Source organism: Silurus aristotelis (assembly GCF_946808225.1).
Source record: "Silurus aristotelis genome assembly, chromosome: 7".
Taxonomy (NCBI): Eukaryota; Metazoa; Chordata; class Actinopteri; order Siluriformes; family Siluridae; genus Silurus; species Silurus aristotelis.
In genome coordinates, this window is record NC_139580.1 from 21,930,244 (window position 1) to 21,944,349 (window position 14,106).

Genomic DNA, 14,106 nt, shown 5'->3' on the forward strand with positions numbered 1-14,106 from the left:
TCACTGTAAACACTGTCTTATTATGACTTATTTACTTATTGTTATTATCCTACAAATATAATCAAAATGACAACAGGACATTTCATTACATTAATCAATTAAACTAATAATTCATTAAGATATTAATAAAATATTAAAATTGCATGCAAATGAAATTGATGGCCACTCCATCCTGCAAAGACATTTATCATGAAAAACATTTAGCCTTTCCAGTGGCAAAATCTGAAGATGTAAGTTGTAAATTGCTTCTCTGATGGTAGTAAAAAATAAATCATTACATTTGTAACTATTATTTTGCACTCATCAGCAAAGTGTTAGTCTGTGACATGTTTAGCTTTTGTTTCTTTTAAGAGTTTTCACAAATAATGACATTTAATTATAACTGAGCAGTCATGTGGTTCTGCTGACAATACCTGAAGCTGAGCCTTGATAGCTAATTACCTTCCACTCTATTGGATGCTCGTTGATGTTCTTTTACACATACTCAAAGTAAGAAAACTGATAGCTTTTGACAATAATTCAGATTGGCTGCTTACTTCTGTGACAACAGGCATCGTATTATCTGCAGTGCTGCCTGCTTTGATCCGTGAAATGCTGTGATCATGCCCAAGAATAGTTCCTTCATTATAATGAGCTCCTCCTGTTGAGGGCACTGGGAAGTTGATCTTACCCAGCATCTCTCACTGCCTGGTTGTACAGTAAGTGTAATGCCTTCCAGAATGCGGAAGTTCTTGTGCTGAATTCAACTATATTTTGATCTGAAGGTCATTGTTTAAGTATAATGTGCTACATCGATGCTCTTTTTATATTGTCGGGACTCAGTTATAACTTTCTAGTCAGTTTTAATACACTGTATGTCAAGTGGCTATTTCTCATTGAAAAACTTAAACAATAAATATTGGCTATGAACAAAAGATATATGTAGAGACTAAACAAAATTAAAAACATTTATTGCGCATATATTCCTTACTCTTACATTGCCCCCAGCTGTGTGCAATCCTGTCCCTGATGAGTTTTTAGGTTTTTCCAGAATAAATTGGCTAACTGTGTATCAAATATCCACCCAATCATTAGGATGTATAAAAAAGGTCAATGCTTGTTACAATGCTCCAAAGGTCCATATTTAGTGCTACTTATACTCTGGGATGAACAGGTCAATTGGAAGAAGATCATATGTCACATACTTATTAGAGCCCAAGTTGCTAAAGCTGTTAAAGGATCTTTCCTAAATTCTATTCCAGGTTACAAAAAAATATACCTTAACAACACATTTTTTCTCTTTAGGATATATACACCAGGGGCTGCTTCACCACTGACACAACTTCCTGGGGGCCAGCCTGTTCCTGTCCTGCTTGCTGACAAACAGCAGACACTCATAGCAACTTCCCCAAGGAGTAACCGTAAAATGACTTACCTTCCACATTGATGCTCAAGATGCAGCCCAGGCAAATATTTTTGCTATGATAACACATGAGTGTACCTCCTAGCTTGCATGATCGCTTTCCAACATCCAAATTCATGAAAGTGTTGCATGGGATTTATTGCCTGTTTGCTGCTTTTCATTTCAGCCTGCTGTGTTTGTCATAGTGTGGGACCAGCATCTTATTCAGTTGTGTCAAGCTCATTAATGTCACTAGGGACCTTCATTTAGTTTATCATTAATCTTCAGGTCTCTATCTGGATTCCAGGAAAAAAAAAAAAAAAAAAAACGAAACTGCCTTGGAATTGGAATTTATACAGGTCATTGAGTCTTCTTTTCATATCCCAGAGGTCATCATGGAGAGAGGCTTATAGGAACTGTGGAGGCCCTGAACAGAATTATGCAATGCATTGCATATGGTATAGAATCTGTAATTTTGAATTTCAGCCAGCTGTAGTGCTTTATGTCAATGCCAAATAGTTCAAATATGGTCTTATAGATACAACTATTTTAAACAATATTTTTTTTTAATGCTACTCTTCAAGAAAGTCCAGCAGTTTAGCCATGGTTGGGTGTAATTTGAACAGCTCCCATCTGACCTGTGAACCTCCCCAGCTCCTGCCCTCTTTACTAATTGCCTAATTCTTAAAGATATATGTTAAATAATAACAATAATAATTTGTTTAATGTTTATAAATATATTTATAACCAAGCTGTATTTAATACTGATCAAAGGTCTACACCTTGATTTGATAGAATAGCTCTATTTTCTTCATGATTCTGTTTGTTTAGATATGGTTTTTTTTGCTGATATCCCAGGAACAGGTATGTATATATTGAGTATATGTGACACTTTAACTGCACACCAGTGGACCCCATTTGTTATTTATTATTTATTATAACTTTGGGCAGCAATTGTTTGTACCAGAATTGTCTTGGCAATATCACTCCAATTTGTATCAAAATGTATGAATCATGCATGCTTTTATTTGCAAATAATTTTATTTTATATTATAGATTTTATTCCCACCTCAATTTTAAAAGCTAAAATATAATCAATATTAAGTCACATTCTGTTCTACTTGATAACATAACAAAAAACAGAAACTTAATGGGAGATGAATACTTATGCAAGTCACTATATGCACATGAACAAAAAGGTATCTGGATGTGACAGACATTTAATCACTTTCATCCCAACAGCATTATGACTGATTATTAAATATGAAATTAAAGTCAATGTTAGTGGAATAAACCAGTCAGTGGCACTGTGCCTTGCATCACGAGGAAGAGTTATCCTTCAGCGGGTTTCATTTCAGCCTTGATAGGGTTGACACCCTCTTTGTCATGTGCCTCAGCAAAAGAAATGAGATATCAGCAAAGATGTTGATGATGAGAAGCCCCCATAACCCACAGTTCAGTGGCAGTCTGATAATGCATAATAGTGAAGCATCTGAAAAAAATTTGCATTATGTTGGCTCAAACCTAGGAAGGCTCCTTCATCATTTTTTAAACTGAAATTTTATGTATTGCCTCATAATCCTTTCTATGAACATGAAACTGCTGACTCACATACTAACACTAATCATGTTCTTTATGAAAATGTATGTGTTTGTATATCAGCAGTTATATAAAAAGTACTGTCTACATTTGCTGTGTGTACATTGCAAAAATCAGCAAAGGAGTGACTGAGTCTAGAATGGGATGTTCAACAATCAAATACATTGTGATGGTTCTGTTCACATATTTTTAGGGATATACTGTATTGGTGTAAGTGTGTGGTTAGCGAAATCATTTCTGGCTTTTTGCAAGCATTGTGAGCAGGTGGCTTGGCCATTTCTGGCCACATGGCTGGATTGAATGTCCACTGAGTCTTTATTTACCAATGAGCAGTATGGGAATGAGAGTGTAATCCATCATCAGCTCTGTTCAGCCCAGAAATGTCTTGTCTATGTCAACAGTATGAATATGTGAAAGAGATGCTCACAATGACTGGTCTCTTCTAGCAGGCTAATGAATTATAAATACTCAACTAACAAGTAATTCCCAGACATTTTAAAACTGTACAACTACACAGACATCAACTAATTACTGTCTTGTTGACTGTCAGACATGATCTTATATTGTAAATGTTGCAAAAAATAAAAAATTAAATAAAAATGCTGGTCTGTTTCCTAAGTATAACCATAGCACACACTTTTTTTTTGCTTATAGATTAGATTTCAATATTTCCAATATAATTTTATGATCATTAGTACATGTGTTTGTTAACGACTTTATGTAGGTCAAATCCTCCCTCTTTTATGGGTGTCTTCTGGCCCCCCATTTTAAAACAGATTGTTTGGGGATTTCAACAGGATGCCTCTATGGCAATACAGATTAGGCAATTAACCTTGATGCCACTGTAATTGTTAAGATACTTCAGCAAAATGAATTCATTTCCCAAATGATTTTGATAGCAAAAATCATTTACTCTCCATAAAAAAACAGAGAGGAAACTGCAAACATGCAAACAAGGCACATAGTGCCGAAAAGGAAGTCTGCTTTAAAACACCCAACTGATCAACCAATGTCATCCTCCAATTAATGAGTTTTTTTGTCAGGTTTTTGTCAGGGTCTACATTAAAAGTTGATTTTTACCCTTTACTTTTGCACTCAAGGTACCTAATTGGGATTCCTTAGTATGATTCTCTAGTGTATCCTTTATAACCTTTATGAGTAATGAGCAATGGTTGTATGGTTTGCTAATGAATTTCGAAGGTAAGCCTTTGTGACCTCACAGCACCTTTCTGCAAAAAAGATATGCTAGCTTCACTTAATTAAACGCAATTGCTTTGGATTAAGTAAGCATTAATAATTTATGACTCACTGCATTGATTTAGTAGTCTGCCTTTTTCATAGCTCAAAGGGTAATACACACATGCACACGCCCTAGAGACTTATGGGAATAGTCAGATATTTATTAATGGCCCCAATCATTATATACTGTACAGTCTGTAATTAATTTGCCATTAGGATGAAATAATTTGATACATTTCCAGTTTGTCATTAACTGGTCAAAAGATAAGATAAGATAAAGACCCAATAATTTAACTGTATTTCAGTTTTGGGAACATTTGAAAATTATGATTAAATATGTAACAATTTTTATATGCATATTTCATCTACAGTGCAAATGACTACTAGATTTGGGTGTAAAATAAGAGATGATCAAAACAATATTTTACAACAGGCTGCAAGATAGGTATGACCTTGGTTAATTTCTCTCCTTGAAATGTTTAACAGAATGATAACACCAGAGCGAGTATGAACTCAATACCTGATAAAAAGAAATAGCTCAATTTAATTAGTGTTGAGGTGTGCAGCTGGTGTTCCGCTATAATGTCTTTACTAATGAGTGTACATGTGCAGAGATCCTTTAAATGCAATACATTTAGTAAAGTGGTCATGAACAGGTCATGGTGGTCCTAAGAGTTTAGATTCACATGCAGATTTACACTGCATGGCCACGTGTTAACTCCTGACTATCACACTCATTTGTGGGTCCTCCTCCAAATTGGAGTTGGAAACACTCATTTGTATAGTATGTTTTTGTATGCTGTATAATGAAATTTCCCTACTCTAGAACTACAGGAGTACAAATTTGCTCCAGCATGGAAATGCCCATGTGTACCAAACAAGGTCCGGCATAGAGCCCTGACATTAACCCTATTGAACACCATAGAGATGAACTGGAACACTGATGCACCCCAGACCACCTCAAACAACATCATTTCTTAATCTCACTAATGCACTTGAGGTTGAATGAGCAAATCCCAATAGTCATGTTTCAACATTATTTATTTTATTATTCATTTACTTATTTAATTAGAATAACAAAGTGGAGACTAATCTGGAAAAGGATGAACAAAAAGAACAAAAGTGTGTTATGGTCAAGTATTTACTAACCATTGGTCATATACTGTATGATGAGAATTGATGAGATTCCCAATTCCCTAATATTTGATCTGCCCCATGGTAATTATAAGCTAAATTTAATCAGCTCAGTATTCCTCTATTAACCCAGAAGCCCTTTTAAGGATTTCTCAGACTGTCTGATGAAAGATGGCCTGTGCTAACCCCAGTGACTGGTGTGATGATTGTAAAACCCAGACATTTTCTTTTAAGGGAACATTAATAACAAAACTTACAAAAGTTTATTTCTTGTTTCCCAGTTAATGTAAACTACAAGCAATCCAACAGTATCTTTCTTTTCTTTTTCCCTTGTTTGGCTGCTGGGAATCAGTGCACCTGTCTATTGGCACCACTAGCGTATTTTTTTTTCTGCTAGTGTTCAGTCTCAAGAGGGAAGTTTATAATTGCACTCTGTAGCAGATGTCCTGCTCAGTGTTTTAGACGGGTCACTATAGTTCCACACTGAAAACTGTGAGTAAACGGAAAGTTTTTTTTATATTATATTTTTATGGGGACCAAATTATCCATGATCATTGTATACATTATTGGATGTCAAAATCGGACACTGCTTCCATTTTTAAGAGTTTTCTTGTAAAGTTAAAGAAATTTTCTGTGGTTTAGGTTAAAATTAAAAGTAGTTATTAAATATAGGGGCAGTAATAAGTGTGGTACATGCATTTATTTGTGTTCTTAGTTGAACAAGTAAAAGCAAACAATATTTAGTTTAATTTGCTAATGATTTCTAACACTGAATTAAGAAATAAAATACGCCAATTACTGCATTAATAGCGTAAAGAAGTAAAGGAGTTGTTTTTTTGCAGTCTTATCTATTTAAGCACAGTGATTAATTTGCATGCCGTTATATGGTTCATTATTTGGTTGCTTTCTCTTTCTCTTTCTCTCTTAAAATTATATGTCTTGTTCTATAGTAGAAACATTAGCTACTAGTCAATCTCTTGTTTTTTTTAAAGCAAATATATTTATTTTATATCTGTTTCATTTCATTTCATTATGTTCATTACGTTAGGTGCCAATATGAAGACCTCAAACACACTGCAAACCATAACCAAAGGTTTAAGTTGAAAGATGGGAAATCCTCCACAGTAAAAAAAAAAAAAAAAAAAAGGCTCTCATTTTCAAGCTATTGTCTGTTTTGTTAATGTTTAGTGGGAGCGTTATATCCCGAACACTGTTGGTTGTTGCATAAATTATTTCACATAAACACTTCACTTAAACACATGGTCACTGAAACATCATGTTTCAAAAGGAAATATGTCAGCATTTGGAGTCAAATCATGACTCTTAACCCATTTAATAGCAATATAATTTTTTTTAAGGTAGTTTAAAATTTACACCACATGCACCATATGCTTTTTGACATGGTAACAGGGGCACTTAAAATAGCTTACTGTAAATGCCCAAATGCAGCAGTTCTAAACAGTTACTTCCTGCAGACACTGAGTTAGAAAAGCTGAGTAGGCTTCATCTCTGCTGCATGTGTTGTGTTAATGATTCACTATCTGAGTTCACCATAATAAGCAGTCAGAGAGACAGATGGTTCCACCATCTCCATGCTGTAATCATGTCTGATCCATCTGCTCATGCCCAGCAACACTCCACAGGCTTTGTGTCACACCTGTAATTTCCTGCTTACCTTTCCTGGATTTCTAGCCCTACTACCCTGACATGATTCTCTGTCACAAGAGATCTGGGTCGAATACAGTATGTATTTAAGATGGGTGAATGGATGGCACTAATGTTTTTTTTTTTTTTTTACTTTTAGCTCTTAAAAGTTTTTAAAAATGAATGGAAGAAGGAAAGCAGCGAGGAAATAAATAAATTAATTTTAAAGAACAAAGAAAAAAAGAATAAAAGAAAACTTGAGCAAAAATCCTGTTTATATGAAGAGGAATACTCTCAGCATGCTTTCCGATGAAAAAAATCCAGAAGGTGTTCTTGCTGTGATGAGAGATGTCACTCAGTCTCATGAGCCTTCCTTATCAGAATAACTTCTGCATACCATCTACAAACAAACAGAATTTACATATTCATGTGTCACACATAATATTCTGCATGAACAATAGAGTGAAAAGTGATTAAGCTTTAACTCTGTCTTGGTAGTTTGAACAGTGAAATATGAAGGACAGTGAAGGCCACATTTGATGCAGAGAGAGAGATTTAATCCTCAACACTAAACTAAATTTGATGTTAAAAATACTTCAACAGTATTGCTTCAGGGAACTGATCTTTGATAAATCCTGTAATCCACAAATGATACATGAAAGGAAAATATAATATATTTCCCCCACAAACATATCACCACAGTTTGAAATAACTAGTCTGTACAGTTCTTTCTATAAAGATAAAATATAGGTTGATAAATTAAGATCTTGTTTTGTGGTTACCTTCACTGACAAACAACCAAAAATAACAGGTTATGGATAACTGTCTAGTTCAGGGTTGAACCCACATACAGCAGAGAAGATCAGAGCATTCAATGTCTATACACTCCCTTGGGCTTTGCACTGGTTTGTATCCAGTACACACCTGCTACTAAGCTCCTGCTGTGGTTCCACCCCTAAGACTTTTCTCCCTGACAGCTGGACAGATGCTGCCCAATGCCCTGTCTTACAGTTTATTTTGTATTAAGACAGCTGGAGGGTAAACTCCGTCTGTGCTATGTGCTAAGGAATACTTTCCTGAAGGAAGCTGGATATCAGTGATTCATCTCAGAGATGTACAAAAGTAAAGATGACAATACATTGTTCTAAGTCTGTGGCACAGATGCAAATGTTTATAGTATATTTAATTATATGTAGATTTTATTAATCTGTTTTACAATCTTATAATCTTCTCATTAAACTCACTAAAATGCATAATTACCAGGGAAACCGGGTCATTAAATGTGATCAAAAACTGTCAGGTATAACACAAACTGTTCAATGTGATCTACATAATAAATTTTATCTACTGATCTATTTCAAGCTTTTTAGCTGCTCAAAAACACTGATGAATAAAACTGTGGAAAGAGATTCCATTAAGGATTATAGAACAGCTAATCTAAAAAACAAAACCCAAAAACCTTAATCTGAGAAGAAATCATCTTTCTAATGTTTCCTTTACACTCCTGCAACCATTTCCCATTTACTATGTCATTTTCTATTGAAAGCACAGGATAATACACTGTTATTACTGTTAAGTTGATTGAACAGTCTGGAATTTCCCCAACCTCCTCTATTTTATTTTTTTACACCAAGTTAAAGCATTGCTCTAATATACTTGAAGACAAGTATATTGTCTCTTGTTTATATCCTCATGAGCATGCCCTTTAAACACATGATAAATAGTGCCTGAAGCTGTAGTTGACACCTGGGATTAGTTTACATTCATCAGAACCTAAGCACTCCTGGAAAGCTACAATTAGAAATAGCTGCTGGGCAACAATATACACATAATAAATAGACCTCCCTGCAAAATAATAATTCATGCATTTGTATAATGCAAGATGACTGAGCTGAACCTCCCCAGCTTGTTAGAGGCCACTTTCCAAGCAAATGATAAATACATCTTTTCTTAGGTTGCATTTTGTGTGGGATCAGTAATATGACAAACTAATTAAACAGGATATTAATATTTAATGAGTTAAAAAATGTAAGGCTTTTTTTATGGAAAGGGAAACAGCAGTGGTTTAGTTTGTGATGTTTTAACCTTGGTGATAAGTCCAAGTTCAAACCTAGCTTGAAGCTATATTTGATATTACCCTATACCAAAACTGTCTTAAACTGTTAAAAGATTATTTTGATTGTTTTGAAAACTCCTGAGGCACCTCCACTCCTTGGCCTTACAGAGTTCTTTTGCTCATTGGTCAGAATGATGTTTTTCAGACATAGTTCCACACATTATTTTTAAAATAAGAGTATTTTCTGCATAGTTGACTATGTGAGAGTCTTAGAGTATAAGGGTAGACATCATTTTGTTGTATGTAATACATCTTACATAGCGTAATATGGGTAAGGGTCTAAAAATATAAAAAAAAGAATTTTAGACAAAAGTTCAAAAACTAATTAAAATAGTAAGAAACCAATTTACTGAGTTTTCATAAGTACTTTGTCAGTAGTGTAAAGTCCTTAATATAGGGGTATTTGATCAGTCTTCATTTGATAATAGACAGTGACTCTTTGAACAGCCAGGGGTTCAAATCCACCATATGGGACCATCTGCCACCATTCGGAAAAGTCTTGATGCATGTCTTCCTCTTACCCTTGAGGGGTGATGGGTCAAATAGAGCTATGCTTTTGGCTCAAACAGAACATGACTTCAGTGATTAGCATCAGTTTTTTTAATCTAATGCCAGCAGCTACTAGAAGCCAGTGGAGGGAGCACAGCAATGGTGTAATATGGGAGAACTTGGGAAATTAAGTTAAGACTGTAAAGATAAAGATCAGACTATGCTAGGTGCCTGGTCCAAAATGACTATGTTTCAAATTTGGTACCTAACAAATTATTCACCAGAAAGGATAATTACCTAACATTAATCCAACTGACATATGATAATAAGGTATGTCTGATTCCAACCAAATGTATGTAGGTGCAAATTAAGTTTCTAATACTGCAGGGTTAAATGTGGGCCTAAAAGTGTTCTCCATTGGTATTGCACAGTAGACACATTTAGGTATTGAACAAGTGCCATTGTGAATTGTCAATCTTAGAAACACAGACATTTAGTTTCGGTTGGCATGGGAGGACATTTGCTGCAACAACACCTCCAATTTCCCAATAGAATGTGAGAGTACTGCTTCTTCATTGTTTTATTCGTTTTCAACCTTGTCTCTACTCAATCCATAACAATTCTTCATTTGTGCAATTTAGTTCAAAATTATACAGCTATTTTGGAAAAATCAACTTGCTTGACATACTTGAATATTGACTTTTTCACAACGAGTAATCTAAATGTAAACAAATGTCAACTTTTAATAAAATAATATTTTGCCGCAATATTAATTTGAACTATTCAGTGTGTGCCTCGAGTTTTCTTAAATAAATCTAAATTTAGACAGTGTTTTTGACAACAGTTTGTGTAATTTGGGGAACTGAAATGCACAGTTACCCAAACACTTTCCTGCATAAAAACTGGTTGGTGTCTGCTGTTAGGATTTTTCAGGTGGGTCAACAATCTGAACTAAACACACACACACAATACAACGGAAATTGTATTTTTATGCAATTTATATTAATAAATTGTCTCTCTCGTGAAGGTGTCTCTCTCCCCTGTCTTCTCATGGGTTAATTAACATTTAGTCTTAGCCTCACTCACCCACTATACAGACATCACAAGCTTACCCAGAAACAATGACTGCCTTCTTTATTTTATTAAGTACGTCTAGATATATAGATATATATTTAATCTCTGAATCAATCTTAAATTAAAAAAGCTGAGATTTTATTGAACTTTTATCTACAGTACTGAGCTGGTTATTTAACTAGTGATTTATATTATTACCTAAAGGTATAGTGTTTTATAGGTATTATATGTTCCTTTTTTAGCTGGAACTCTTTATTAAAGTATGTAATATGTCATAGAAGAGGGTATGGTTTACCTGGTTCATCGGCCCTGAGAGTAATTATTTATGAATACATTTGCTTATATTTTGCTCCTTTTGATCTTTCTCCTGACCTTGTGTTGATGTGTGTCTACTCTGCAATTAACTTCCTTTAATTCATATATGCAGCTAAAATGAGGGGGTGTTAATTGATTGACAGCAGTTTGCCTATACAGTACAGGAAAAATGTCACGTCAAACTGTTTGTGTGACCTAAAGGGCTATTGGTTAGACAATTGAAGAGGGTAATTTATCATTCGATGGTCTTTTTGTCCTGAGTGTCATGCTGTCATGTTATTGTTAGCATCAGCGGTCAGCTGTCAGCCACATTCCATTATCAAGCAATGAGGAGTGATTCAGAAGGCTGGACAAGACCGGAGCCACACAAAGATGTGTTGCAGCAGAATAATACGATCACCAGGAATAATAATCTTTTTGGGAAAAGCTCAGTGCAGATATATAGGAGAAATGAATGAATAAAGATGAAAATATTACAACAAATATGCTTAAATAAGCTGCTACCTTTTTACAGAGCTGTCTGTTCTGATTATATACAAGAAAACAAAAAAGAGGCAGTTGCAGATGCAAGATAAATTTACCTCAGCCATCACTTTTGCCATTTGTGGACAATCATTAAATAAATATCATTAAAAAAATCATCCTTTGTGAGCTCTGTTCTCTTTATACTGTGTTAGTTTCTGTTATGTCCCTATAGAACACTTTCCTGTTTCTCACCTTTGCACACTTTGTCTGTTTTGTGATAAAAGCCACTGATGTGGAAAGGTGACATTAATGTGTCTGGCGAGATGGATATAAACCAATCAGTTTAGCAGATGCTTGGAAATACAATAGACAATTCTTTCTATGTAAATCCTTTTCTAGCCATTGATCAGCTGAAGGTCTGTTTACAGTGGTGTTTAGATTAAAAAGTGTTCAGAGTGTTGCACATGTGATGATTTTAATGGTGTTTGAGTTAAACTGTGAAAAAGCCCTAGGCCTTTTTGGTGCTGCTATTGTTCATACACTTCCAGGGGGTTAAAATGCACAGAAGTGCAAGGGACTGGATCCATTTGCACCTTTGGCTAATCTGACAGCAAGTGAAAATGAGATCCCTAACCATAATCCAGTGCAATTATAAACCATTCTAAATAGAAATATTTAACTTCAGTGTGATTAATCACATTGACAGATAATCCCTTTGCTTCCAACCATTCCATGATCTTTCAGGACTTGTGTTGCATGTTTATTATTCTGCTTGACTTGCAAGGTTTTACAATCATGCAAGTATATTTTGTACTTGTTTTAACTTGCTACACAAATTAGTTATCTTAGGCAAAATCATATATAGTAAAACCATTGGACAGTAAAACCTTGTCTACTAAGTATTCATATATTATTTTTGAACTTCCATATTCCAAAATTAAGCCTGTCAAACTCATAAAACCTAACCGTGGATCTTGTTTTTATAAAAACCTGGTTTAAAGGTAATACCTGAGTAATCAATATTAAATATTAAGGAGATCACTTTTGCACTGAGCATTATGTTTGTTCCCATTCTTCAGAATGTCTGTGTTCCCAGTGAATAGTCACTTGTGATTCAAATGGACCAATTCTGAATGTTAGTCATCTAGCAGGGGAATTACAACATTGCCTACAGATAATGAATTGCGGAATAATACAACGGCCTGAAGTACAATTCTATAAGTGCTTGGTAGCAGTTCCATTGAGAGGGTAATTAATACAAAATGAGGTAAACGTGTGTGCATCTTTGAAAATGTATCCTGCACTGAGGTAGACTGCCATCCTCTACTCGTGCCTATTCCAGGTGCAAAGTTGTTGGTCAGGTCATTATATAAGCAGTGGCTTTATCATGCAAATTTATAATTACTACATAATTATCTATAATTGCAGAGTTCTCTTCTGGTTTCCCGTGAAACTGAAATTTGCACTATAAAAAGCGCCTGGGTTTATATTTTTCACAATTATACATACATCACTTTTAATCTCTCCCTTCAATTCTGAAAAATCGAGTTTATTCAAAAGCACAGCTGAGACCTGGCCATTTATTGTGACGTTCAATAACAGAGCAATTGAATTCCATTAACAATATGCATCTCTGCCTGTTCTAATTGTTTTCATTTAAATTGCTGATGCCATTTCCTTATCAATGGAATGTAATATATGGAAGCGCAGTGTAATGGATATGTACCAGTGAATGTGACTTCTACCTAACTAAAACTATAATACAAATAATAATAGTTTAAAAAATTAATACAATTTAAAAAAAAAATACTCTGGATTAGTCTAAATAATCTCATTGTTGAATTATATTATGCTAGAAATATACAAAATGTGACACATTTGACAAAAGATTTGTAAGGTATGCCTACCAAACACCTATTTGTAGCTAAGCATTAGGAGCCTCTAATCTAAGTTAAAGTTTTCAGACTTAGTGATTATTGGTTTGTATTTAGTGAAGTTCAAACTTGAGGTCTAATCTTCGGCTCGTTTGTTAAGTGACAAAGTTTCCATAATAGACACAATAAACAGTTGAATTTCTTCTTTATACATATTCTTACTCATTGTCCCAATCTCATCCTTAATAGAAGCTGACAGAATCCATATGAGATTTTAACAGGAACTGGCCAAGTCTGTATTTTTTGACAAATGAGTAAGGCTTCCGTCTTGTATTATTGAAATTTGTAAGGGTTTAATATGTCATGTCAAGTTAAGATCATAAGTGTATGAAAACTTTTAGAGTTCATGCTTTTCTACAGGCCTATTAAACTAATTGTTTGATAATGTCCTAATGATAGTGTCTCATTTTTACTAAATTCGTTTTAGATGACTGGATTATATAGTAGATGAGTTGATTTTTAAGATCCAAAAAAAATTATGCCTGCTAATGCATTAGAAATTCACAGAGGTTACTAAAGATGAAAAACAGGTGCTAGTTCTCCTTCAATACTCTGGTGTTCTGTGAAAATGTATTCAGTGAATCCTCTAAAACATACAACCCCTCAGCACTAATATATAATCACTTATAGTGAGGAAAAACATCAACATAGTAACAACAGCAGTGTGTCAGTAATAAGGAGACCTATGTAATGTATGCATACTGTTAGTGATGTTA